The 17342-nt window shown below is 46.6% G+C and overlaps 1 protein-coding gene across 1 annotated transcript in view; it reads left to right on the top strand.

Annotated features, from left to right (window-relative positions):
• Positions 1 to 17342, top strand: part of dnah5l (dynein, axonemal, heavy chain 5 like) — a 504419-nt gene that overhangs the window by 89401 nt on the left and 397676 nt on the right. The gene's annotated exons all lie outside the window — the stretch shown is intronic.

Raw genomic sequence — 17342 nt, 5'->3', positions numbered from 1 at the left:
TTCTTCCAATCGCATCACAAGCTGTTCTTCCCAGACTAGTTCTGTCCTCCCAGTAACATTCCATCTCTGGTACCAAACTAACTCCCAAAGTTTTTATTCATTCCACTAACAGTTACTTATGTCCAAGGCAGTCCCTAAGACCTGGTATCAAGCTATTCATAATGGTCATTCCTTTTAGCTGTTCTTATTCCTTATCTGTTGAACAATGGTGTTGTTCACTAAAGTCACTTCTAGTCAACTTCCACACACTAATGAACTCACATTCTTCAGCAAGAATCTTAATTAAGCAAGGCTAAATGAAAAGCAGGGGGGTCGGTTAGCTGAGTTGGCTAAATGGCTACTGCCTGGTTCAGGCCAGCAGCATGGGTTTGATTCCTGCTCTGGCTGAGGTAGAGTTGAGACCTGCCTCCTTGTCCTGCTCCTGCAATTAGAAGGGAATAGCAAACCATCATTGACAAAAACTGCCAAAGAAATGGCTCAGGATGAAGTGGCAACAGACAATGAGCCAAAGACTTGCCTTTGCATAGAGCACAAATGACATGAAATGAAAAGCCTGGCACGGCTTTGTACTATGATTGTTTAAGTGTCTACCAGTTTCTTTCCCAATTGCAAGAGGCCTTGTCTGACAATGGACCCCTTTTCAGGTTAGCCATCATTATGTAAGACTAATTACCTGGTAGTCTTGTTTCTATGGAAATGATAAGTCAAACACATTTACAACACTAACCTATTCCTTTACCTATCTAAAGTTGTTTATATGCACACACTGTGTGTGTGTGTTTGTGTGTGTGTGTGTATATATATACATATATATATTTATGTTTTATATATATAAATGAATTTTCCAAAACATAGGGATCATTAACGGCAGCCATATGAGATTCCTGTAGCTTCCTGTAGCCCATCCTATGTGTCAATATGTGACTGTATGTCATGAAGGTAGGTTATTTAAAAATGATCTAATGCCTGATCCGAGAAAACCGTTACCCCAGAGAAAGCAGATAAACTTTTTGAGCAGCACAATAATTTGGATGCAAAAAATTTTGAAAAGTTTAACAAACAAAAAAACAAAAACAGAAAACACTAGAAATCCTGAGTGGGCCTGGCAGCATCTGTAGAGAGACAGTTAATGTCAGGTTGATGCCCTTTCTTCGGACTGAATCATTTATGTTGTTTCCCTATCCTCAAATGCTACCTGACCTGCTGAGTGTTCCCAGCATTTTCTGTTTTTCTTTAGATTTACAGCTTCTGCAGTATTTTAGTAACTTTTCAAACACAAAATATGGATCTGTCACTGGATATGACGTTACAGAAGCCGGAGGCCCCCTGAGTCTTGTGCTGTGCCTCCAGCTAGAATCGGCGAGGCCTAGTGGTGTCCCATGCTGGGAAAGCCACTCACACAGGTGCCACTGCGTGTGTCAGAAGTCTCTGAACTGGAGAGCTGGTGTTTAAAACTAAGGTGGACACAGGAATTGCTGCTTGAGGTTTGAGAGCTGTGATTGCTTGGCCTGCAACATGAAATAGAGCAGAGGCTGTGGAGAGGGGAAATCTTTACGCGGATAAAGAAGATGACTGTACACTGAAGACCCTACCTACCAAGGGTTCGTTGGGAGCAATTCTCCTACTTACTCCTGACACAGGAACAGTACTAGGTGATTCAAGTTCAACAGGGAGGTGGTTACTAAACTCGGGCCACCAACTCAACCTAGAGCCTCAAATAACAAGGCTATGGACAGAATGTCATTGGTAGGAGCTTGAATGATGTCAAGCTGAGCGGGGACAGCAAGTTTCTGCTCCATGGTGCCACTGCCACTTCCGTGGGCACTTCCACATTCCTAGTAACCTCTAGGAGCACAATTTGCTGGACTGCCGTGAAAGCCTGCAAGCCAATCTGAGCATTGAGATTTGTAGTCATGATGACAGCAGTCTGAGCCTGCATGGCAATAACCATGGATCTCAAGACTTTCGGATGAGCTTCCTCTGCAATACTGAGACTTCCATCTGTGCTGCAGTGGAAGTTGGGACAATGGTTACAGACACTCCATCATGGTGGGTCTACTACTGCTGCCATGGAGTTGGCAGGGATGGGTTCCAAGCTCTTTGCAATGCCCTGTGCCATGCCGGTGCTGGAGTTCTCTATGCTCCCTGAGAGAGGAGGCTGGCTGGCAGGTAGCCAGCTGGGTTGCATACTCCAACCACTTAAATCAGAAGGGAGCATGGAATTTACATGCTGCCTACTTCCACAGCAGTGGGCACGAGCAGATCACAAATCATGACCCCTGTTACCAAAAACAGTGTGGACCAATTCCGAGCTCTTGAAATTTGTTTTTGCACCAGTAGCAGTTTTATAATGAAACCAGTGCAAAGCCTAAACAATGGGAAGTGGCTTCCTTGTTTCAACAACTTATAAAATGCTGTAACAAATTAAATATAATTTTTGTCTATGATTAATAATTTATGCAATCATGGTAACTGTTTCTGAAGGTGAAGTTTGGTATACTGAAGGCGTTAATTTGTGTCTGTAGCTTGTTCCTGTGGAATACAAATTATGGTAACATTTATTGAATGCAGTGTCATTATTGTCATTTTGACCAGAAGTGGCTCTGTGAATTGTCTGGACAAGTGTTAATTTCCTGAATTGATGGGTTGATCACAGTGGTTGGAACAGATCACTAGGTTTCTCGGAAATTTGTTACACCATTCAATTTAAAAAATCCACGTGATTGCCATCCAGGGGATGTTGTTAAAGTGGCTGGTTTTATTGACAGCAAAGGTGAAGCTGACATTTGGCCCTGAGAGCAACAGGGCCATGATTTGGACAGCTTTGATGGACCGCTCCGTCACTAGTGGCTTCCAATTGCTGGTTTATATTAAGTTACCTGCACACTCAACTCAAAGTCTGTTTGAAGCCAGAAGAGATACAGGGCTAGCTCGAGGACTCCATGGTAAAAAGTGGCTGCATTAGTTCTAAAGGTATCATATTTCCAGAGTCACCTGAGGCTTGAGGTTTAGAGGAGAAGTTTAATTACGAAGCCTATTATGTATACTAAATATTGTTCATTGGCCTCTTTAGTGTTCAGGAAACTTGTCCAGTGGTTTGTAACCTGAGTAATGGTCTGAGGAGGAGTATTGTTCATCCTTCTATCATAGACATGAGCTCAGGTTAACTGGGGCAAGGGATGTGTGAGGGCCTGGCTTGGTGGCTTGAAGCCTGAGCCATTTTAACTCCTGTGACTTGTTTAAATAATTTATGCTCAACTTCCACCGAATCCAGCATCAATGATATATAGAACTAGCGGAGTGACTGATCGCGGTCACTGTTGGAGACTAAGGAAAGTAATCCTCAGCAAGATAAAAGAGTTGGGGTCCAAGGTGATCGTGGGTACCTGGGAAACGGAAAAGACAAGATCTCCTTGTGGCACTCAGAGTAGTGCTATGGTCCTCCCTGCCAACAAGGAAACCTGGTATTTTTTTTAAAAACCGGGTCCTCTTCTTTCTGGATGTAGTAGGCACCCACATGACCTGGGGTTAACACTGAGTCATGGTCCGAATGACACCATTGGGCTGCACCATTACAGCCCTCACCTGCCAGAGGCCAAGAAGTTGCACTAGCTCAAATGTACCTGACAAAAGGTACAGAGTGAACAAAGTGAGTGCTAAGCATTTTATAACCCCCTGCAGGCCCAGTTCTTGTCAGACACAACAGGTGGAGGGGGTGTTAAAATTGACCTTATGGAGGTTAATATATATTCCAATAAGCCAAAATTTAATAACAAGGATTCTTTGTTTGACCTTTGTGCTTTACTAGCTTTACCTAAATATTGGGCAGGTACAGGCGCACTCTAGTTGGTGGACTTACTTGATTGTTACTGAAACTGTATTTGAAAATACCCAGTGTAAATACCCCAAATTTACCCAGCGTCATGAACATAGCAAAATATCCCAAAGTGCTTAATAGGGTGGATATAAAGGCAATGGAAACTGAACGGTAAGTGGGAGAAGAATCTTCCTTACTAACATCTGGGGGCTAGTGCCAAAATTGGGAGAGCTGTCTCACAGACTAGTCAAGCAACAGCCTGATGTAAAAGAAAAATATTGTGGATGCTGGAAATCTGAAACAAAAACAGAAAATGCTGGAAAAACTCAGCAGGTCTAACAGCAACTGTGGAGAGGAAAGCTCTGAAGAAGAGTCATAGGATTCAAAACGTTAACTTTTTTTCTCTCCACAGATGCTGTTAGACTTGCTGATTTTTTCCATCATTATCTGTTTTTGTAACAGCCTGACATTGTCATACTCACAGAATCATACCTTACAGATAATGTCCCAGACACCACCATCCATGTTCCATTGACAGGACAGACCCAGCAGAGGTGGCAGCACAGTGGTATACAGTCGGGATGGAAAAGAAAGGAGAGCCCAGGAGAGGCTATTAAAGTCTCCAGAACACAAAATAGGACAGAGTGTTTGGAAAGGGCTAGGAATCTAACTTCAAGCACATCAGATAAAGGGACGACAATGAGAAAGGGGATGGGAAATACTGGATTGAAGGTGTATCTGAATGCACGCAGTATACGAAATAAGGTAACTGAGCTTGTGGCGCAGATTGAAATTGGCAGGTATGATGTGGTGGGCATCACGGAGACACGGCTGCAAGGGGGTCAGGACTGGGAGCTAAATATCCAAGGATATACATCCTATCGTAAAGATAGGCAGGTTGGCAGAGGAGATGGGGTTGCTTTGTTAGTAAGAAATGAAATTAAATCGATTGCAAGAAATGATGTAAGGTCAGATGATGTAGAATCTGCATGGGTAGAGTTGAGGAACTGCAAAGGTTAAAAAACCATAATGGGAGTTATGTACAGGCCTCCGAACAGTAGTCAGGATGTGGGGCACAAGATACACTAGGAGATAGAAAAGGCGTGTAAGAAAGGCAAGGTTACAGTGATCATGGGGGATTTCAAAATGCAGGTAGACTGGGAAAATCAGGTTGGTAGTGGATCCCAAGAAAAGGAATTTGTGGAATGTCTACGAGATGGCTTTTTGGAGCAGCTTGTGGTGGAGCCCACTAGGGAACAGGCAATTCTAGATTTAGTGATGTGTAATGAGGCAGATTTGATAAGGGAGCTTAAGGTGAAGGAACCCTTAGGAGGAAGTGACCGTAATATGATAGAATTTACCCTGCAATTTGAGAGGAAAAAGGTGGAATCAGATGTAATGGTATTACAGTTGAATAAAGGCAACTACAGAGGCATGAGGGAGAAGCTGGCCAGAATTGACTGGGAGATGAGCCTAGCAGGAAAGACAGTGGAACAGCAATGGCAGGAGTTTCTGGGAGTAATTTGGAAGACACAGCAAAAATTCATCCCTAGGAAGAAGAAGCATACTAAAGGGAGGCAACCATGGCTGACAAGGAAAGTCAGGGATAGCATAAAAGCTAAAGAGAAAGCATACAATGCGGCGAAGAGCAGTGGAAAACCAGGGGATTGGGAAGCCTACAAAGACCAACAGAGGACAACTAAAAAAGAAATAAGGAGGGAGAAGATTAAATATGAGGGTAAACTAGCCAGTAATATAAAAGAAGATTGCAAGAGTTTTTTAGATATATAAGGGGTGAGAGAGAGGCAAAAGTGAACATTGGGCCGCTGGAAAATGACGCTGGAGTAGTAGTGGGGAACAAAGAAATGGCGGAGGAACTGAATAGGTACTTTGCGTCAGTCTTCACGGTGGAAGACATGAGTAATATCCCCAAAGTTCAAGACAGTCGGAGGGCAGAGGTGAGTATGGTGGCCATTACCAAGGAGAAGGTGCTAGGAAAACTGAAAGGGCTGAAGATGGATAAATCACCTGGACCAGATGGATTACACCAGGTTCTGAAGGAGATAGCTGAAGAGATAGTAGAGGCGTAAATGGTGATCTTTCAGGAATCACTGGAGTCAAGGAGGGTCCCAGAGGACTGGAAATTCGCTAATGTAACCCCCCGTTTAAGAAGGGAGTGAGGCAAAAGATGGGAAATTACAGGCCGATTAGCCTGACCTCGGTTGTTGGTAGATTTTAGAGTCTGTTATTAAGGATAAGATTTCAGAATACTTGGAAATAAAATAGGGCAAAGTCAGCAGGGTTTTATCAAGGGGAGGTCATGCCTGACAAATCTGTTAGAATTCTTTGAGGAAGTAACGAATAGGTTAGACAAAGGAGACCCAATGGATGTTATCTACTTGGACTTCCAGAAGGCCTTTGACAAGGTGCCGCACAGGAGGCTGCTCAGTAAGATAAGAGCCCATGGTATGAGAGACAAGGTACTAGCATGGATAGAAGATTGGCTGTCTGGCAGGAGGCAGAGAGTGGGGATAAGGGGTCCTTCTCAGGATGGCGGCCGGTGACTAGTGGAGTTCCGCAGGGGTCAGTGTTGGCACACAACTTTTCACTTTATACATTAATCATCTAGATGAAGGAACTGAGGGCATTCTGGCTAAGTTTGCAGATGATACAAAGATAGGTGGAGGGACAGGTACTATTGAGGAGGCATGGAGGCTGCAGAAGGATTTGGATGGGTTAGGAGAATGGGCAAAGAAGTGGCAGATGGAATACAACGTGGGGAAGTGTGAGGTCATGCCCTTTGGTAGGAAGAATAGAGGCATAGATTATTTTCTAAATGGGGAGAGAATTCAGAAATCTGGAGTGCAAAGGGACTTGGGGGTCCTAGTCCAGGATTCTCTTAAGGTTAACTTGCAGGTTGAGTCGGTAGTTAGGAAGGCAAATGCAATGTTGACATTTATTTCAAGAGGACTAGAATATAAAAGCAGGGATGTGCTGCTGAGGCTTTATAAGGCTCTGGTCAGATCACATTTAGAATATTGTGAGCAATTTTGGGCCCCGTTTGTCAGGAAGGATGTTTTGGCCCTGGAGGGGTCCAGAGGCCGTTCACGAGAACGATCCCAGGAATGAAAGGCATAACATATGAGGAACGTTTGATAACTCTGGGTCTATACTCGATGGAGTTTAGAAGTATGAGGGGGGAATCTGATTGAAACTTACAGAATACTGAAAGACCTGGATAGAATGGACATGGGGAAGATGTTTCCATTAGTAGGAGAGACAAGGACCTGAGGGCACAGCCTCAGAGTAAAGGGAAGACCTTTTAGAACAGAGATGAGGAGAAACTTCTTTAGCCAGAGAGTGGTGAATCTATGGAATTCATTGCCACAGAAGGCTGTAGAGGCCAGGTCATTGAGTGTATTTAAGACCAAGATAGATAGGTTCTTGATTGGTAAGGGGATCAAAGGTTATGGGGAGAAGATGGGAGAAGGGGTTGAGAAACTTATCAGCCATGATTGAATGGCGGAACAGACTCGAAGGGCCGAATGGCCTAATTTCTGCTCCTATGTCTTATGGTCTTATGGGTCATGGATTTTTGGGTGATCTGGACTTTGCATATTATGGAACTTGGGAGGCTGGTAAGGAGAGCATAGTAGAAATTCAGCCCAGTGATTGTTCAACAACAACAACAGCTTACATATAAATGCACGTTTAACTTAGTTAAACATCCCAAGCTGCTTCACATCAGCCTTAGCAGACAACATTTAGTAAAAGGTGTGAACATGGATTTCAGCTGGATTAAGGGTGAGTGAGGAATGGAGAAAATAGGTCAAGTTTTGGGTGTTGGAAATTGGTTGTTTTGATGGATTAGATGTGGGGTTTGAAGTTTGGCTTGGTTGAGCAAGATATGGAGGCTGAACAGTTGTGTTCAGCTGAGGGATCAGCTCATAATGGCGATGAAATTGGGTAATGAGGGGGAGGGGGAAGGGGAAGGGTGGACAAGGCGTACATTTTGGACCTGGTTTTGAGCTCAACATTATTTGATTACACGACAAAATTGATGGGATTGCAATCTGATGTGAACACCATTTTATATTAATGCAGAAGTTACAGCATAACTAGGCCATTGTAGTAATAAAATAATTTTATGGGCAGTAGCAATCCATTTTTTATAACAACAAAGGAAACAGGAGCAGGAGAGGCTCAATTGGTCCTGTGAGCCTACTCTGCCATTCAATAAGATCATGGCTCACCTTTGAACAAAATTTAACTTCCCCATCTGATTCTAATATCACTTGTTTTCCTTGGTGCCCAAAAATCTATTGATCCCCACTTTGAATAAAATCAAGGATGGAGCATTCACAGCTCCCTGTAGAGAACTCCAAAGATTCACAACCCTCTGGATGAAGAAATTCCTCCTCATCTCAAATTTTAAATTCTCAACCCCTAGATTCTCCAGCCAGAGGAAACAATCTGTCAGCACATACGCTTTCAAAGCCCCCTCAGAGGGCGGAATCGTCCATGCTGGCATCGGGCGTGTTCGGTGGTGTGAGTGCAAGATGACAAGAAGGCCAAAAATCACTTTCACGACATCGTGAAACCAGTTTGTGATCATCCGCTTTGCCTGCCAAAGGGGCTACGTTTCCCGCCATCAGATGTCGGTAACCTCATTGTAATACATCTGCATATCATTATAAGCCCAGCCTGCTGGAAATACACCCCCCCGGCCTGCTGATTCGTCCACCCATGGTGGGCTGATTGCACGCCAACATGTCTCACAACAGCATATAAAAGGCGTGCACTTGGCGGGCGGCACTTTGAGGGGAACTTGGAGGTGAGTACACAACAACGTTGTGGAGCGCTTGGCCGGGTCGCCTGTCGGACTTCAAGGTGGAGTGGAGTGGGGTGGGGGGTTGGGGGGGTTGGTGAGCAAGGGCAGCCCTGTGGTTGAGGTGTGTCGGCAGGGGCAAGGTCTGCACTGCAGTTGAGGCGTGTTGGCAGGGGCAAGGGTTGCACTGCAGTTCAGACGACATGGGTGGGGCAAGGTCTGCTCTGTGGTTGAAGCTAGCGCACGAGTACATGCGGGGGTGTGGGGTGGGCGTAGGCGAGGGCAGTGGCCACGCATTAGAGAAACCTTGTATCAAGTGACCATTCATCTGCAGTTGAGACAGTTCAGGTGCAGTCACATTGATACGATTGGAGTCGGGCCTCTAGTTTCTCTGCCCACTCAAGCATCAAAGGCATCAAAGTGTCACTCAGTGCTCCAGAGCTTTTCACCCCTCAGGCACAACAGAGCAAAATGAGCATTTTAATAGACTGCAGAACAGTTAAACGACTGGAGATGTAATACAATCTCCTCGCTAAAGCTGGCCATGGAGCAGTCACTGGTGGAGGCGCTCACATCCCCTTGCAATGTTATCATCCCGGTTTGGACCAATCTCCCCCTGTTCAAGCTAACAGTGCAGCCTTGCAACGTGGGTTAGGAGAATGCCTGTGCCTGAGCTGAGAGCACAACATGCAATGGGCAAAGCTGCCACCAATTGGTCAGATGGAGTGGGGCGGAGGTGGGTGGGGTTTTGGGCAGCCATGCAACGCACCATCCAAGTGGTGGCCAGCACTCTCCAGGGGTGTTAAGGGGTCTTCAGACTTAATCAAGAGAGGTTTTTAGTATACCCATGCTAACCAACTCTCTTTCATCCTGCAGGAGGAGTACATCAGGATCATGTAGTCTGGTGACCTAGCTCTATGACTCATGGCATACAGAGAGTGAAGACGACTGAGAAGAGAGCAATTGAAATGCCTGGCTGGGCAGAGGGAGGAGCAGCACCCCATGGAAGAAGGGGCAGCTGCGGTTTCTGTACATACTGCTGAAGAGCCACAGCGAGCTGTTGCTGGTCGGTGCCTAGCTAGACCCAGGGTCTATGGACGCCGCCTTTCATTCCTACATATGACTGAGAACCAGTGTCACCGAAGACTGCGCATGCCTAGAGAAGTGGTCAGTCACATCTGCCACCTGCTGCAGGGTTTGGTGCCACGGGGACATGGAAGGCATCCACTGCCCGTGCTTTGCTTTCACTGCTGCGAAAGTGACCGTGGCACTCAATGTCTATGCCAGTGGTTCCTTTCAGGGCTCCACAGGTAAACTCTGTGAGATATTGCAAGCCTCCACTCACAAATGTATTCATGAGGTCACGGGTGCCATCTTTGCGACAGCATGCAACTTTGAGAATTTTGCCCAGGACCAGGTGGGCCAGGATGCAAGAGCGATTGGATTTGCCGAGATCTCAGGTTTCCAACAGGTGCAGGGTGCCATCGACTGCACTCATGTGGCATTCAGATCTCTGTTGCAACAAGCGGTCAATTATGTCAACCGCAAGGGATTCCATTCGCTGAATGTGCAGCTGGTGTGCAACCACCACAAATGCATCTTGTAGATCTGCGCATGGTTTCCAGGGAGTGTGCATGACGCCCACATTCCCAGTCGGTCACAGATCCCTGAAGTCTTCCGAGGTCCACAGATGCTGCAGAGATGGCTCCTCCTTCCTGCAGAGGACGTGGCTAATGACACCTGTACGGCGGCCTCAGACTGCAGCAGAGCAAAGGTATAATGAGGTTCATGCTGCAACTCGCAACTTGATGGAACAAATCATCGGGATGCTGCAAATGAGACGTGAAACTTTAAAAGCATCTGATCCTTTGTCCACCTTCAGCACCTGGCCCCTTTAGAAGCACAGCGTCGCTGATCACTGATGCTGAAGAAATGGGTGCCAGCCCCACCTTAAAGGTGCTGAGAGCACACCGAGAGAATGAGAGGACTCTGTGACACCTGCCCACTACATTCTGGCAGCAATGACGAGCACCGCTGAGGTGCAGGCGTCAGTAATGTTTCCAGGGTGTGTAAGGTTGGACCATCACTTTGGTCTGAAAACTGCACAGAGCACAGGGAAGAGGACTGAGACCCCTGCCTTTATCTTGTGCAGATAGGTTTCATATCTGAGTGACAAGAACACTGCTCATCAGAACAAGGAGCTTTAGGCAGGGAGATATTCTTGGGAGTTTCTTGACAATAGTGAACAGTGTGTACAAGTGATTAACAGCCATGCTCTGGCTGTGCAACCAATTCTCCTTAACTTTCCTAACCCTGTTGCTGTGTCTTGGACATTCACAGCAGAGGTGGAGGCAGCCTGCTGACTGTGACTCTCTGCCTGTGACGACTTTGGTGGGCGCCCTCTGGAGGGCGGAAACCTGGAGGGTCCTGGCTTGCTTTTGGGGTCCTGCTTTGTGGCAGTGGCACCCTCCTTGGCCTGTGGAGCTGGAGCTGCTGAGGTCACAGGAAGAAGGGATTCAGATGGGCCAGACACTCCCGGAGTCACCTGGATGGATGGGCCCCAAGTGTGTACCTGCTGATCCTCCTACCTATGGGTGTCCAAGGGCCCCTGGCTGACTTCTTGAGGAGCAGGGGTAGCTGGAGTGAGATCAAGCTGCCTTGGACCCCTTTCATGTACACACCGTTGGAGGCCAACTATGGCATCAGTGATGGAGCTGAACCCTTGTAGCAGTGCAGGAGCAACATCCTGGTCCAAGGTCTCCATGGTGGTTGTCATCCTACCAATGTTGATCTCGGTGCATTGGCATGCTGGTGCTTTCACCTCAGCCTGAAGGCAGATGGACTCCTCCACCGTGCCTTGCAATCTGAGGATTACAGTGAACATCCCTTCCTAATGTTCCCCAACTTGCCTTTGCAGCTCCAGCAAAATTATGGCCTCCAGCAGTCCTTTGAGTGCTGGACACCTGGGAAGTCCCTGTCGCCACCTGCTGTGGATCAGACAGTGTGATGTGCTCACCAGATTGTGATCCAGAGGTTGCTGCAAAGCTAGATCCCACCGAGGTGTGTGTCTCTGCGCTGATGGAGGGTATGAGTAAGCGCTGTGACAGGACTTCAAGGAGGGTGCCTTCAGATTCTTCTTCAGAGGTTTCTTCAGGGCTTGTTTGGAGGTCCTAGATCATGGACTCCATTGGCTGTTTCCCAGATGTGCCTGCAGAAGCAAGGGGAGATAATTAGTGCATGGCAGTGGCCCGTGAAACAGGACACATCACTCACAGCATGGTTGTCTGATGGATGTTGCACTGCAGGATTCTCACTTGGTAGAGCACCGCTGACCTCACCATCAGCACAGGACCAGTGCAGATCATGGCCGGCTAGCTGAATGGCTCTGTTTTCAAAGTCCATGAGAACCTTGATTTCAGGCATTCCTCCACCGGTCTGTGACCTCTCCCTCTTGTTGTGTGCCAGCTTGTCCTGCATGAATAGAGATGGAGAGAATGTAAGCAAGCCACCTGCCAGGCCAGATCGTAAGTATGTCTGGCATGTGTAGATGGTGAGTGGTCCCATGGATGGGATGAGGAGAATGAAGGTGTGTGTGAGAGAGTGAATGGTGATGTCCCTTGAACCGGCAGTGAATGAGGGCCTTGTGGATGTGTGATGGGCCTGTGAGTGTGTGAGCTGAGAGTGATGAGAAGAGTGACTTACCCTGCTGGAACTGAGGAGATCATTCATCCTTTTGCAGCACTGGGTGACTGTCCTCTTTTGAAGGGCATTGGCGCTGACCACCAATGCCACCGCCTCCCAAATTGGATTAGTGGATTTGCTGCCCATTTTGCAGAGGACATCATGGCGAGTCTCCACTGCATGCAAAAGGTGCTCAAGGGACGCATCATTAAACCAGGGTTCTGCAGATTTTTTGCCTTTCTTCTTTGCAGAAGTCGTGGGCTGGAAGCACCAAGATGTGTACATGTAGCTGTACATATACAGTGCCTGGCATGCTGAAGCAGTGAGGTGATGGCATACTGGGCGAATGAGAGCCTGCCCACTATGGAAACAGCGTGTTTCCCAGGAATACATAATTAACGCACCGGGTTTGGGACAATATGGCATGAAAAGTTGCCATTGAGGCCGGTGGGTAAAACGTTTTATTTGCCTGCCACCGCACTGAATGCAAATCTGGGACGATTCCACCCAGAATCTCATATGGGGCTGTAATTTCTGATGGAGTTATTTTTTGTTATTCGTTCATGGGATGTGGGCATCTCTAGCTAGGCCAGCCTTTACTGTCCAACCCCAATTACCCTTGAGAAGGTGGAAGTGAGCTGCCTTCTTCAACCGCTGCAGCCCCTGTGGTATAGGTACACCTACAGTGCTGTTAGGGAGGGAGTTCCAGGATTTTGATCCAGCGACAGTGAAAGAAGGGCGATATATTTCCAATTCAGGATGGTGAGTGACCTGGAGGTGAACTTCCAGGTGGTGGTGTTTACATTGTCTGTTTCCCTCGCCCTTCAAGATGGTGGTGGTCATAGTTTTGGAAAGTGCTGTCTAAGGAGATTTAGTGAGTTCCTGCGGTGCATCTTGTAGGTGCTACACATTGCTGCCACTGTCTGTCAATGGTGGAGGGAGTGAATGTTTGTGGAAGGGGTGCCAATCAAGCGGCAGCTTTGTGCTGGATTGTGTCAAGCTTCTTGTGCCTTTGGGAAGTCAGGAGGTGAGTTACTTGCTGCAAGATTCCTAGCCTCTGACCAGGTCATGTAGCCACAGTATTTATATGGCTAGTTCAGTTTAGTTCCTGGTCAATGGTAACCCCCAGGATGTTGATATTGGGGGATCCAGCGATGGTAATGCCATTGAATGTCAAGGGGCGATGGTTAGATTCTCTCTTGTTGGGGATGATCATTGCCTGTCACTTGTGTGGCATGAATGTTACTTGCCGCTTGTCAACCTAAGACTGGATATTGTCCAGGTTTTGCTGCATTTGGACATGGACTGCTTCAGTATCTGAGGAGTCATGAATGGTACCGAACAGTGTGCAATCATCAGCAATCATCCCCACTTCTGACCTTATGATGGAAGGAAGGTCATTGATGAAGCAGCTGAAGACGGTTCAGCCTAGGACACTACCCTGAGGAACTCCTGCAGTGATGTCCTGGAACTGAGATGACTGACCTCCAACATCCACCACCATCTTCCTTTGTGTTAGGTATGACTCCAACCAGCAGAGAGGTTTCCCCTGACTCCCATTGACCCCAGTTTTGCTAGGGCTTCTTGATGCCATACTCAGTCAAATGTTGCCTTGAAATCAAGGGCAGTCATTCACACCTCAAATCTGGAGTTCAGGTCAGTAGCAATTGAGTAGGATTGCCACTCCACTCAAAAGTTCTTATCTTGAAATCCAGGCAATCTTATCTCATTCGACCTTCCGACTCAGGCCTGGAGAGATATGGGCAAGCTTTGTAAGATCAGGGGAGGGGTGTCTGAGTCAAACCTTAGGGTGGTGGGGTTGATTTGGGCCTTCAGGGTTGTGGTCTGGTCAGGTCAGCCTTGGAGGAAGTGGGGAGGTCGAGTTTGGCCTTGGAGGGGGTTGCAATGGTTGGGTCGGGCCTCATCGGGGTGAGTCCAGTCAGGTTCAGTCCAGTCCAGTTGGATCAGGCCGAGCCTTGGGGGTGGGGGGGTGGGGAGGTCGGGTTGGATCAGATCGGATCGGATCTTGGGGGCTGGGGGCATCCAGTTGGGTCTAGCCTTGGTGGAGAGAGGGTTCACAGAATCACAGAATCACAGTGCAGAAGATGCCCTTCACCCCATCGAGTCTGCACTGACATGTGAGAAACACCTAATCCCATTTACCCGCACTTGGCCCATAGCCTTGAATGTTATGACATGCCAAGTGTTCATCCAGGTACTTCTTAAAGGATGTGAGGCAACCCGCCTCCACCACCCTCCCAGGCAGTGCATTCAGACCGTCACCATCCTCTGGGTAAAAAAGTTTTCCTCACATCCCCTCTAAACCTCCTGCTCCTCACGTTGAACTTATGTCCCCTTGTGACTGACCCTTCAACTAAGGGGAACAGCTGTTCCCTATCCACTCTGTCCATGCCCCTCATAATCTTGTATACCTTGATCAGGTCGCCCCTCAGTCTTCTCTGCTCCAATGAAAACAACCCAAATCTATCCAACCTCTCTTCATAACTTAAATGTTTCATACCAGGCAACATCCTGGTGAATCTCCTCTACATCCGCTCCAATGCAATCACATCCTTCCTATAATGTGGTGACCAGAACTGCACACAGTACTCCAGCTGTGGCCTCACCAAGGTTCTATACAACTCCAACATTACCTTCCTACTTTTGTAATCTATGCCTTGATTGATAAAGGCAAGAGTCCCATATGCCTTTTTCACCAGCCCACTAACATGCCCCTCTGCCTTCGGACAGCTATGGATACACCCACCAAGGTCCCTTTGTTCCTCAGAACTTCCTGGTGTCATGCTGTTCATTGAATACTTCCTTGTCAAATTACTCCTTCCAAAGTGTATCACCTCACACTTTTCAGGGTTAAATTCCACCTGCCACTTTTATCTGCCCATTTGATCATCCTGTCTATATCTTCATGTAGCCCAAGACACTCAACCTCACTGTAAACCACCCGGCCAATCTTTGTATCATCCGCAAACTTATTAATCCTACCCCCCACATAGTCATCTTTGTCGTTTATATAAATGACAATAGGGGATCAAGCACAAATCCCTGTGGTATGCCACATTGGCATCCAGTCACTAAAGTATCCTTCACGTTGGGCCTTGGGGAGGTGGGGTCAGGTTGGGCCTTGTGAGGGGGATGGGAGGTGGATGGATAGGGTCAGGCCTTGTGGGTGGGGTCAGCCCTGGCCTTGGTGGGGGTTTGGGCGGGGGGGCGGGGGGGGGGTAGTCGGGATTTGGTGCAAGTCTTGTGGAGGGGTGTGTCCTGGGGGACAGGAGGTGACTCCCACATGGGGGCTAGGAGTCCCGTGGGATGGGAGTCTCGTGTGGGAGGGGAAGTCCTGTGGGTGCGAGTCCCGTGGAGTGTGAGCGGGTGGAGGAGACAGTGGAGTGGGGTGAAGGTGTCCCCTGGGGATTTGGGGGTGTGAGGAGAATCATATGGGGGGGGTGGAGTTCAGTGTGGGTCTGTACAATAGTTACCCAGAAGTTAGAAATGGTTTTAATTCACCTAACCTTTTTTCTTTTTGGTAACTATTGATGTAACACAATCGGAACCATCCGAAGTTTGCGATTTAAATCGCAATTTTAGAATGGTTCCCAGGGTAGTGCACTTGCTCACAGGAAGTTTGCTCTTCCTGGGCAATTGTCAATTGTCATGCAAACCTTACCTGGGAATTTTTGGGGGCAGTTGGGAAGGGGTGGGGGGCGGAGGTGGGGAATGGGTGTTCGGGGGGCGGTTCCCTAACACCATCAACAATGACCTGGAGCTTGGAAGTTACAGCCCATATTTTCAATGAGCTCACCTGTCATTCTTTACAAGTCCAGCACGGATAGGCCCAATCTACTCAAACTTTCATCATAAGACAGTTCTCTCATCCCAGGAATCAATCTGGTGAACATTCATTGCAATGCCTTCAAGGCAAGTATAATCCTTTCTTGGATACGGGATCAAAACTGTGCACAACACTCCAGATGTAGTCTCACCAAAGCCCTGATCAATTGTAGTAGGACTTCTTTATTCTTATATTCCAATTCCCTTGCCATAAAGGCCAACATGCCTTTTACTTTCCAAATTGTTTCATTTGGGCAAAGCTGATTGGTATTGCCACACATGAAGGAAAACGGCCTCAAAAGTCTCTGCTGTAATATCTTTATTATTAGAGAGGGAAATTTAGCTCTAGGGTCTGTGCCAGCTGGAAATCTGTTGTTTTCAAGGGGCTGAAATTTGGTAGATCAACAGATTGAAGGAGTTGGTACAGGCAGTTATATCTATCTTTGGCCACATAGGCTTAATAAATCTGACAAGAATTATTTTAAAGCAAAAATCTTTCTTGATTTATCAGATGTTCTTAAGAAAAACAAATTGTTGGAACAGAATCAGTGTCAGCAAGTGAGAGTTTTAATAGAAAGAAACAAACCTTAGTCATGATGCTAACCCACCACCGTAAAGATCTAGGTTATTGGATAGTTCAAAGTTTTCTTTGTAAATGCACCTTGCATGTAATTTAGCTCTAATATTAAATATTATACAAAATATTATTAATGGTTTTTGTTTGTCACTTGTGGGGAACAGAAGAACACATCTTTATGAACTCAGAATGAGGTTTGATAACAGCGCCAGGTGGGAATCTAAAATGTGTCACCTATAATTTGAAATAGGGATCAATAAGTATATTAGTAACAAATTGAAAATACTAGATGATGTTTAGCTGCTGGGTTTAATGAATGATTTGGCTTGAATACCACATATTATTCCAGTGAAGCCAATTTGTGTCTGATATTTTCTGTTGCGTAGAAGTTTATTCTCCTTATCCTGATTAATTTTGCACTAATATATGGGGCTATTATTTCTAACTCCAGTTAAATGCAGCTTCTTTTTCCAATGTAATTAATTGAAAATGACATGACTCTGTTCTGTGGAAAAAAATGCTACATTGAAAAATGTTTTTACCAGAGGAGGGGGCACTTGGTACATGAATAGGCATACAGTTCACCAGTTTAT

The sequence above is a fragment of the Carcharodon carcharias genome, chromosome 3, assembly GCF_017639515.1.
Source record: "Carcharodon carcharias isolate sCarCar2 chromosome 3, sCarCar2.pri, whole genome shotgun sequence".
NCBI classification, from domain to species: Eukaryota; Metazoa; Chordata; class Chondrichthyes; order Lamniformes; family Lamnidae; genus Carcharodon; species Carcharodon carcharias.
Note: the sequence above shows the minus strand (reverse complement) of the source record. Positions and strands in the feature narration are given on the sequence as shown.